Below are 10,462 nucleotides of genomic sequence, written 5' to 3'. Positions count from 1 at the left end.
ATACAAATACCAATATTCAAATAAATGACCCCTGGTTTTACACAAACGTGCATTCATTACTACGACTGGAAAAAAAAAAATTACAACGGAGTTGTCTCGTCCGTACACGGAAGCCTTTTGTGGCCACACGTTAACCTCCATAAACCTCTCTGCGACAGTTTTTTTTCTTTTTTTAATACACGTTGTTCTCAAATGATTCAATTTGGAATTATAAATACTACTTGATCATTTGACATTGAGAAGAATCATTTCTACCTGAAATGATCGCTACTCGGGCGTGTATTTCGTTGGGCACCATCCATCACATGCATGATCTCTATACACTTCTCATTTTTTCAATACAAATACCAATATTAAAATAAATGACCCCTGATTTTAAAAAAACTCGCATTCATTATTTATGACTGGGAAAAAATTTAGGACAGGGAGTCGTCTCCTCTGTACACGGAACCGTATAGCGGGCACATGTTAACCTCCGTAAACTTCCCTGTGACATATTTTTGTTTTGTATAAACAATAAAATATCAGAAAATCCAAAGATGAAGAAACAGTAGTTGTAAATGAAAAATAGAAGAAGCTTGGCTCCTCGCTCATGTGGTACCTGGATTGGGCTTTCATCAGGCATGTGATTTGACTGATTGAAAAAAGACTGAAAAATCGCCAACAGTCTGGGGGCTGCAACCATGTTCAAAGGATGATCAAAAGTTGGTCACCAGTTTTAACGTGTGAGTTTCATAAATGGTATTATGAATGAAAAATATCTAGTATATCTATAAATAAATGTTATTCTGTTTATCAAATGTGCACTATATGATCGTTCATTATTTAGGTGCATACCTTAACCCTGAAAAATTAGAACTTCAAATACAAATTCAACTAAGTAAACTACTCAAAGTGAAACTAAATTGAATTCACATTTGCATCATGGCATGCAAGCGTGCTTTCATAGTGTGTACATCATTTCCATTCAAAAACATATTAACTTCTTGTTTTTGTAAATGATTGAAACGCATGACTTTGACATAAATTATTTGTGTCATGTTTTATTATCAGTAAATAATACAGACATGTTTTACAAGTAATTGCTTCTGAACTCTCTGCTGATTATTGACAACCTTTTCTGCAACTGGGGTTGGTTGTTTTGGTGGTTCTTTTCTCTCAATACCAGGAGTAGTAGAAGTAAACAAGGGTTGTAAGGTTTGTTGGCCTTGGGTTGACATTCGAATGTACAGCTATGGAAAGGTTCGTTTTCCTTGCTTCAAGTTGTTTGACGTGTTTTTGTCATTTCACGTGAACTCCCAATGCCTTGAAACCTCTTGATCCATAGTCAATAGTATCCTGACACCACATCCACAATGCTTTACCAGGTCCATCGATTTTGCAAAAGAAGTCGCTTAACAGAGTGGTAACTTCTGTCTTTCCAACTGTATCGATGATTTCTCGTTCCATCCATTCCCATCGGAAATTATTTATGACATATCTATCAATTTGTTTCACTCGAGAAGCGTCTTTCCTCTCAAGCACCGCCATCGTGATCACTTGCAAATGGTGCTATAAACTGTATATAACAAGCGTTTTCATTGGTCAGGAAGAACACATTCGACCAATGAACAGACGCATAGCAAATTTTCCACCTCGCTTGGAAAATGAACAAGTGTGGATTCTGGCACGGGTTACGGTCGAAATATTGCAGAAAAACAGAAAATGTATTTTTTTATCCACGCAATTTAAAAAGATGGAATTTCGCCTATAAATGGAAAAATCACCTGTTTCATATTTGTCACTTTGTGATTTTTACTGATTTTGGAGACACGAAAAAAAACACAAAATAATCAGTTGCTCTTCTATTTGTAGCTTGCAACAGCATAAGCTTCTGGTCGCTTCCTAATTGTCCATTGTTCCGTTTCACATCACAATCACAGAGGCCGTGACCAGACACACACACACACACACACACACACGCAAACAGACAAAAAAGGTTTGCTATCGTAAATACAGAACAGGTCTAGGTAAGGGTGATCTTGAAACATCTGACAATCAGACCTTTGCAGACTTTGACTGAAAAGGGCACAGCTTTTGTGGACAGACAATACAATGATCAATATTATATCCAGTTCAAATATATAAATGATAAATACATGTATATAGAACCTGAAAAAAGAACTTCTTTAAAGCAATGATTCACATAGAGTCTGCAAGATAACACCAAGCGTACCTTGGATAGACACAGATGCAGGGTTCTCTGTGGGAGTGCTAATTAGCCAGCATATGATGCTATTCTTACCACCGGCCTGACCTTTAACACTGTTCTATTAAATAAGCACCCCCCGACTCCCCTTCCCACACACACATGTATGCACATACTGCAAAATAATACTGTTAAACACATTCTAGCCTTTGGTGTAGTCTCTTTTCTCCAACTGCTTCAGGCTGAACTCTGAGAACTGTGGTGCAAATAATGGCGGCACGATGGTTCATCTGCAAACCAATGGCCTCACAGTTCTGAGGTCCCAGGTTCAATCCCGGACACGCCTGTGTGGAGTTTGCATGTTCTCCCCCTGCCTGCGTGGGTTTTCTCCGGGCCCTCCGGTTTGCTCCCACATCCCAAAAACATGTAATATTAATTGAACAGTTTAAATTGCCCCTAGGTATGATTGTGAGTGCCACTGTTTGTCTCTATGTGGCCTGCGATCGGCTAGCAACCAGTTCAGAGTTTACCCCGTCTCCTGCCCGTTGACGGCTGGGATAGGCTCCAGAACTTATGAGGATAAGCAGCAAAGAAAACGGATGGATGGATGGTGCAAATAATATTTTCGTATGGACTAGACTACCAGTGTGCTTACAGAGCCAAATTTTACTTGAACACAGAATGAAGGTAAAGAAGGGTATTGCACACCACCTAGAGGCACTCCAATTACCCCAGTGTCAAAGAAACCATGTAATTAACGGGATAGTAACTAGTTTTTAATTTCATTACTTATTGAAGGCAAGATAATTCCCATATCCAGTGTTGAAAGCAGTCATGACATGTATTTCTGTATAGTTCATATAGTTGGTTTGGTTGTATAACCAATCCATCCATTTTCTTAGCTGCTTATACTCACAAGGGTCACGGGAGTGCTGGAGCCTTACCCAGCTGTCATCAGGCAGGGTACACCCTGAACTGGTTGCCAGCGAGTTGAGCGCACATAGAGAAAGACAACAGTCACACTCACAATCACACCAAGGGGCAATTTAGTGTGTCAAACTAATACTGCATGTTTTGGGGATGTGGGAGGAAACAGGTGTGCCTGGAGAAGACTCACGCAGACACAGGGAGAACATGCAAACTCCCCACAGGCGAGACCAGGATGTGAACCCTGGTCCTCAGAACTATGAGGCCAACACTTTACAGCTGCGACACCGTGCCACCTGCTTGTACAATTTTCCATTTGATTGGTGAAGATCATTACTTGATTACAAAACTCTATTAAATACCAAGGAGCTTTCTGGAAAACTAACTGACTTTACCCTCATCCCACCTGGGTCAGCTGATTATGTTCCTGCTACGCGCTTTTTTCATTTTCCTTTTTTTATCGTTTTTCTACAGTATACATCAGATATAAGAGTCCTGGGGCTGATTCAAACATTGGAACTCCCAATATAGTGCTCCCAACCCACACCACAATGATCCATTTTTGCTCAACGAGAGGATTTTTGTTGCAGCCCATTTTTAGTCTTCCAGTAGGGACGTTTAATATCTCGGCTAAGCACTGAGAATTATCAAGCTGAGACACCAGGTTGCCATCAACTGACTAACTTCAAACAAGACAGTTATGGGCTATATTAAAACTTCTATCGAAATACCCACAACCACCTCATCCACCTGTAAAATTTCTCCTTCTGCTAAGTAATCAGACCATTTACAACATATAGCTGTGTCAAACATCAAGTACTTTGAACCTTAATTTAACTTTTTTTGTAAGTGCTTTTCAAACGGAAAATACACCACAAATACAATAATAACAAATACAAACACATGCGCAACTTGTTCACAAGGACACAGTCACACACATACGGATACATACAGGTAAAAAATAATACTATTATGACCTAAGGCTGAGAAGCGAGCATACAGGTGAGTAAACACCATCTCAGGGAGCCATCTGCACAAGGACTGGACCATAGACCATGGCCACTGGCAACCATGGATGGAACTGTGCTTTTGCATACTAGACATTATGAACTCGTATCCCGTATTTAAAAGAGGGTTTTGCATTTTTTATTGAAAGGCTCAAAAGTACTGACGAATGTACAGTTAAACAAAACTGATCATTTGTGGAAAGCCAACGACCGCATAAATGTACAGTAATTGATTTAATTTACCCTGAGAGAGTAGAAATCGCATGTGCCCATCCCGTGTAACGCTGTAATCAATACTTTGGCCAGTATGTACACCTGGAGAAACACAAAAATTGAGACACTGAAACTCTAACCATTTTATTTTCTTTGGGAGAATGCCATAGCATTGACTGGCAGATTGAAAACTTTAATCCTGACCCCATGGATACTGTGAACCTCGGAAGTACTTGAGGTGGAATAAATAATATTTTGCTGGAAATCTCACCCTGTCCGTGGGAATAGCCCTCTAGAGTTTACTGCCACGATAAATGCTTGTGTCTCAAGATTGCACTCACAAATCAAATGAAAAATTGATATCTCATACCTCCAAAAACTTGTAAATCAGGTCACTTGTATCTCAAAATACCATTGTATATCATGTGTGTTTTAAATATATCAAGGCTTGCATGTGAAAAAAATAGTATCACCATCATCACTGGCGTTAGAGCCCATATTGAAAATATTTAACTTATGCTCTTGCACCGACAAAAGCGCTGGAAATAATCCGTGTCACTTATGTTCAGTATTCTAGTGGGATCCTTTAATGCATTTTATTGAAAACCCCAGGACAAAGTTGTCATCCAGCTGGCAAGAGACAATCACAAACAGGAACCGCTTACTATAAAGAAGATATTTAATTATGATGATATTAATTATTTAATAAAGAAAATGTCTGTCTGTTTTCTAATATTAAACTGAGCTGAACTAATATTTAACATCAAACGTTAGTACATACACGACTGGCAAAACCTACGTTTCGTTTGCAAAAAGGACCATGAGTACTTAGTAGGACGTTGGGCAAGTAGAAACGTCAATTTAAACTTGCTTATAGGCCCAGACTACCCAAGCTTAGCTGGCTAACAATGAGACAACAATGTGATCAAACCGTGGTGTTAAAGAAACATCGAATGTGAGTAACTTTATAACTTGTACTACGAGGGCCATGAGGACTTATAGGAAATTTAACAAGTCTCATCTTAGTACATTTTAGTACCCAAATTGGTGCTGTATCATTCACGTTGAAGCTGCTCGGCCCAAGTTAGCCTAGCGCGCTAACAACATTACCTAGAGTATGCAATGAAGACCAAACATCGAACGTGGACTCAACCTTTAACTGGTAGAGTGAGGGCCATTGTGAATCCCCTTGATCCACATATCCTTTAAATCACCATATCCTTCATATTTTCACACATATGTGATTTGTGTACCTTATGTGCTCACTGTGTTTATTTGATTGCTTTTATCTTACTTTAATTTTAACATAGATTAGGTAGTATGTGAATTGTGTATCTTATATGCTGACTTTGTTTATTTGATTGCTTGTTTTGACTATCTGCAGCCTGAAGGGGGGCGTAATTCCTGTGCATCCTGTAGCCCGCTCCCAAGCCCGGATAAATGCAGAGGGTTGCGGAAGGAAGGCCATCCAGCGTAAAACTGTGCCAAACATAGATGAGCCTTCATCAAACGAATTCTATATTAGATAGGTCGTGGCCCGGGCTAACTACTTCTGCCCCTGAGACTGTTAATCTGCAAGGCGTAGGTAGAAATTCAGATAATGTAGGTCAAAGACAAAAAAGATGAGGAAAGTGGCTTCGTCGCCAGAAGAAGAAGAGGCATGCACAGACCCTACAACTGTGTATAGGGACATTAAATGTTGGGACTATGACAGGAGAAGAATTTAAGGTGGAGGTGAGACTCCATCAGGGTTCTGCGCTGAGCCCCTGCCTGTTTGCGGTAGTAATGGATAGGCTGACAGACGAGGTTAGACTGGAATTCCCTTGGACCATGATGTCCGCAGATGATATTGTGATCTGCAGTTAAAGCAGGGAGCAGGTGGAGGAACAATTAGAAAGATTGAGGTACGCACTGGAAAGGAGAGTAATGAAAATTACCTGAAGTAAAACAGAATACATGTGCATGAATATGAGGGGCGGAGGAGGAGGAGTGAAGCTCCAGGGAGAATGGATAGTGAGGGTGGACGACTTCAAATACTTGGGGTCAACAATACAGAGCAATGGAGAGTGTGGTAAGGAAGTAAAGAAACGGGTCCAAGCGGGGTGGAACAGTTGGCAGAAGGTGCCTGATGTTCTGTGTGACAGAAGAGTATCCACTAGGATGAAGGGGAAAGTTTATAAAACAATGGTGAGGCCGGCCATAATGTATGGCTTAGAGACGGTGGCACTGAAGAAACAACAGGAAGCAGAACTGGAGGTAGCAGAAATGGAGATGCTGAGTTTCTCACTTGAAGTGAACAGGTTGGATAGGATGACTAATGTGCTCATTAAAGGTACAGCCAAAGTTGGATGTTTTGGAGACAAGGTTAGAGAGAGGAGACTTCGATGGTTTGGATATGTTCAGAGGCTAGAGGCGAGAGAGTGAGTATGTTGGTATAAGGGTGCTGAGGATTGAGCTGCCAGGCAAAAGAGTGAGGAAGACCAAAGAAAAGATTTATGGATGTTGTGAGGGAGGACATGAGGACAGTGGGTGTTAGAGAGGAAGATGCATGAGATGGGCTTAGATGGAGAAAGATGACACAATGTGGCGACCCCTAACGGGACAAGCCGAAAGGAAAAGAAGAATGAAAGAAAATATTTCTTGTCAAAAAAGATTGTTAGCCAACTGGATCAATTTTAATGGCAGCCTGTCAGAGCAGGTGTTAACATCAGCTTGCTCTGATTGTGTGATTCTAACTAATATTAGCTAAAACAAAACCAAGCAACCGTACAACAGTAATGTATCATAATGAATGTTATTTGCTTTAGATCTATCCATCCATCAATTATCTGAGCCACTTTTTCTCACAAGGGTCACGGTAGTGCTGGAGCCTATCCCAGTTCTCATCGGGCAGGAGAGAGGGTACGACCTGAATTCTTTCATTCATAAGTAATTGCAATCATCCATCCATTTTCTACCACTTCTCTTGGTTGGGTTGGAGGGAAAGTAACTTCAGCAGGGATACCCGGACTTCCCTTTTCCCAGCCACTTCTTCAAGCTCCTCCAGAGGGATCCCGAGGCGTTCCCAGGCCAGCCGAGAGACAGATTCTCTGCAGCATGTCCTAGGTCTTCCCCGGGGTCTCCTTCTGGTGGGACATGTTCAGAACACCTCACCAGGGAGGCGTCCAGGAGGCTTCTGGATCAGATGCCCCAGTCACCTCATCTGGCTCCTCTCAATGTGGAGGAGCAGCGGCTCGACACTGACCCCCTCCTGGATGACCAAGCTTCTCACCCTATCTCTAAGTAAAGCCCGGACACCCTGCAGTGGAAACTCATTTTGGACGCTTGTATCCGGGATCTTGTTCTTTCGGTCACGACCCACAGCTCGTGACTGTAGGTGAGGGTCGGAATGTAGATCGACTGGTAAATTGAGAGCTTTGTGTTTCGACTTAGCTCTCTTTTTACCATAATGGACCAATACAAAGTCTGCATCACTGCAGATGCTGCACTGATCGGTTTGTCAATCTCCCGCTCCATTCTTCCCTCACTCATGAACAAGACCCCAAGATACATGAACTCCTTCACTTGGGCCAGGATTCCATACCTGACCCGGAGAGGGCACGCCACCCTTTTCTGACTGAGGACAATGGTCTTAGATCTCGAGGTGCTGGTTCTCATCTCTGCCGCTTCACACTCAGCTCCGAAGTGCTCCAGTAACTCACTTTTTTTTAAATGAAGATAAAAGGCCTCCATTTGTCTCATTTTTGTAAATATCTTCTCTTTATTTCACTCCTTTCCCTTTCATTCCCCTCAATCTTTCCGTAGTCCACTTAGTTTCTGTCTCAGATTTCTATCCCCCATCCAATCCCTTCAAAATGTGAAGACAGTAACAGCGATTCCTCACAGAGTATTGCAGATCAATATCACTGACCTCTAGTATTGAATGGTGTCTTTGTGTTGGGGGAACATATTACATTCAGCGACCTCCATTCTGCCGCTTGACCCGGCACTATACTGGAACCTATTAACACTGGCCAGCACTCTGCAATCTCTTTCGTCCTATTCCATCTACTGACAGCGCTGACACATTTAATTAAACAAAGCATTGTTGCTTGGGAATTACTATTTCATAATGAGATATTTGCTTGGGCTCTAAAGAGGTAAGATATCTCAAGAGGTCCGTACTGTATATAATGTGGGTAGGAGGCATGGAAAAAAAACACTGGACCCTTTCATCAATTGCCATAGAAAATTTTAACGTGAAGTAAAGCTGCTCAGTAGCCAGCCACCATGACATTTAAACCTAGTCAGCATCTTCCTGTGTGCGTTGCTTTCCAATAATGATTTGGTATAGGAGAGGTTGCAAGTTGCAAACACATCATCTTGCAAAGGCTGTCTGGAATATATTATTAGCTATATTGATTGGTTACAAATGTATACAGATACTATATATTGTCTGCACGTCACACGCTATAATAATGTGTGTAACAAAAATATCAATAATGGCATAATGGTTGCTATTTAAGTGACACCATATTGACTACACATTAAATTACTTCTCTACACTGATTGTTTTATGCAAATACTTATTTTGCAAAGGAATTTTAAAAAATTCAACTACTCTAAATATAACAAATCGCATAAAGTCAACGTACAGTATATATAGGTACAGTGGTACTTCTACGTACGAAATTCTCTACTAATGAAAGATTCAGGTTAAGAAAAGCTTCCCTGGGAAATATTTGTCTCTAGTTACAAAAGAAACTTGAGATACGAAAGGAAAAAAAATGGTGCTGGATTCAACCGAATGTAAAAGTTCATTCATGATAGAGCTGCTCTCCCATTGGCCACTGCCAAAGCATTTTCCTGGGATCACATTGGCTAAGACGGATATCAATCTTTAGCCATGACGCACATTCTGTCTCTGGTTTATGTGGCACAATAGAGCAGCTCCACCTATGGATAGGTTTCCAATTATCATCTTGTGTGTCATACAGGTCAAAGAACACAGGTGATAGGTGAAGCATGAATTTTTTTTCCATCGTTAATTTATCCGATTGATTTAATGGTGATGGTGGCGTCATTGGTAACTTTTCCATTGGCTAGCTGTAGCATCTTCCTGGAACATCCCTCCATTGGCTCGGTGCGACGTCAATCTTTTTTTTTTGGCGGGGGGGGGTGTCAATCTTTACCCCTGACGCACTTCCTGTACGTTTGTCACCGAATCCACTGTCATACACTCCCGTACACTTGACAACTCTGTGGATTTATTCGTTTTTTTACGCCATGGGCTCCAAGAAATTGATGGCCAGTGCCATCATGCTGCTGCCATGTGGCCTCATGCCGCTGCTCCTCCACTTGAGCGGTTTGAAGTGGAAGTTGAACCTGAAGTTGAGGAAATTGTTTCGCTGGGAAAGGCTAAGGAGGACATTGACGAGTTGGTTCACCGTGAGGATCGATCTTGTGTTAACTCGAAAAATGTGTTAAATAGTCTGGCGATCGCTCACTTTGATGATGTTTGCCTCGTACATTTCGGGGGGCTTGGAGCGGTTTAGGCTATTTACATGTAAAACATTTTTCTACTTATGAAAGTTTTACGTGATGAAACGACTTCCGGAACGGATTAATTTCGTAAGTGGAGGCACCACTGTAGTGTGTAAACAGATGAAACTATTGATTGCAGTGCCAACCATTTGGCCAAGTTATAGTCGCACATGTAGCACATCTTCAGGGAGGCCTCGTAGCTCAGTGGTTAGAGCACTAGTCTGTTAAATCAGGGGTTGTGGGTTCGTATCCCACTGGAGCCTTCACTCCCTGAGAAGGGTTGCGTCAGGAAGGGCATCTGGTGTAAAAATTGTGCCAAAAATATATATGCGTTCATCTCAGATGTGGCGCTGTGGCATCCCTGAAAGGGACAAGCTGAAAGAAACACACAGATATAGCACATCTTCACCCTGTGGAGAATAATTTACTAGACAAAGTTGTCTTTTTGCATTTGTATTGCAGCATGGTGGACTGTCCAGTTACAATAATTATTACATTATCAGAAAGGCCATTTGTGTTTGGTCTTTTATTCGTACACTTTTTCGCTGGGTACAGCAAATCCTCTTGTGGTTCCTTGACATTGGATCATTGTGACATAACAGAG

General features: G+C 41.4%; 1 non-coding gene across 1 annotated transcript; it reads left to right on the top strand.

Moving 5' to 3' along the window:
* Positions 1-10,048: 10,048 nt before the first annotated feature.
* On the top strand, positions 10,049-10,121 carry trnan-guu (transfer RNA asparagine (anticodon GUU)). Its single transcript has one exon. It is a non-coding gene; the product is annotated as a tRNA-Asn (tRNA).
* The last annotated feature ends 341 nt before the right edge of the window (positions 10,122-10,462 follow it).

The sequence above is a fragment of the Syngnathoides biaculeatus genome, chromosome 23 (assembly GCF_019802595.1).
Source record: "Syngnathoides biaculeatus isolate LvHL_M chromosome 23, ASM1980259v1, whole genome shotgun sequence".
NCBI lineage: Eukaryota > Metazoa > Chordata > Actinopteri > Syngnathiformes > Syngnathidae > Syngnathoides > Syngnathoides biaculeatus.
Note: the sequence above shows the minus strand (reverse complement) of the source record. Positions and strands in the feature narration are given on the sequence as shown.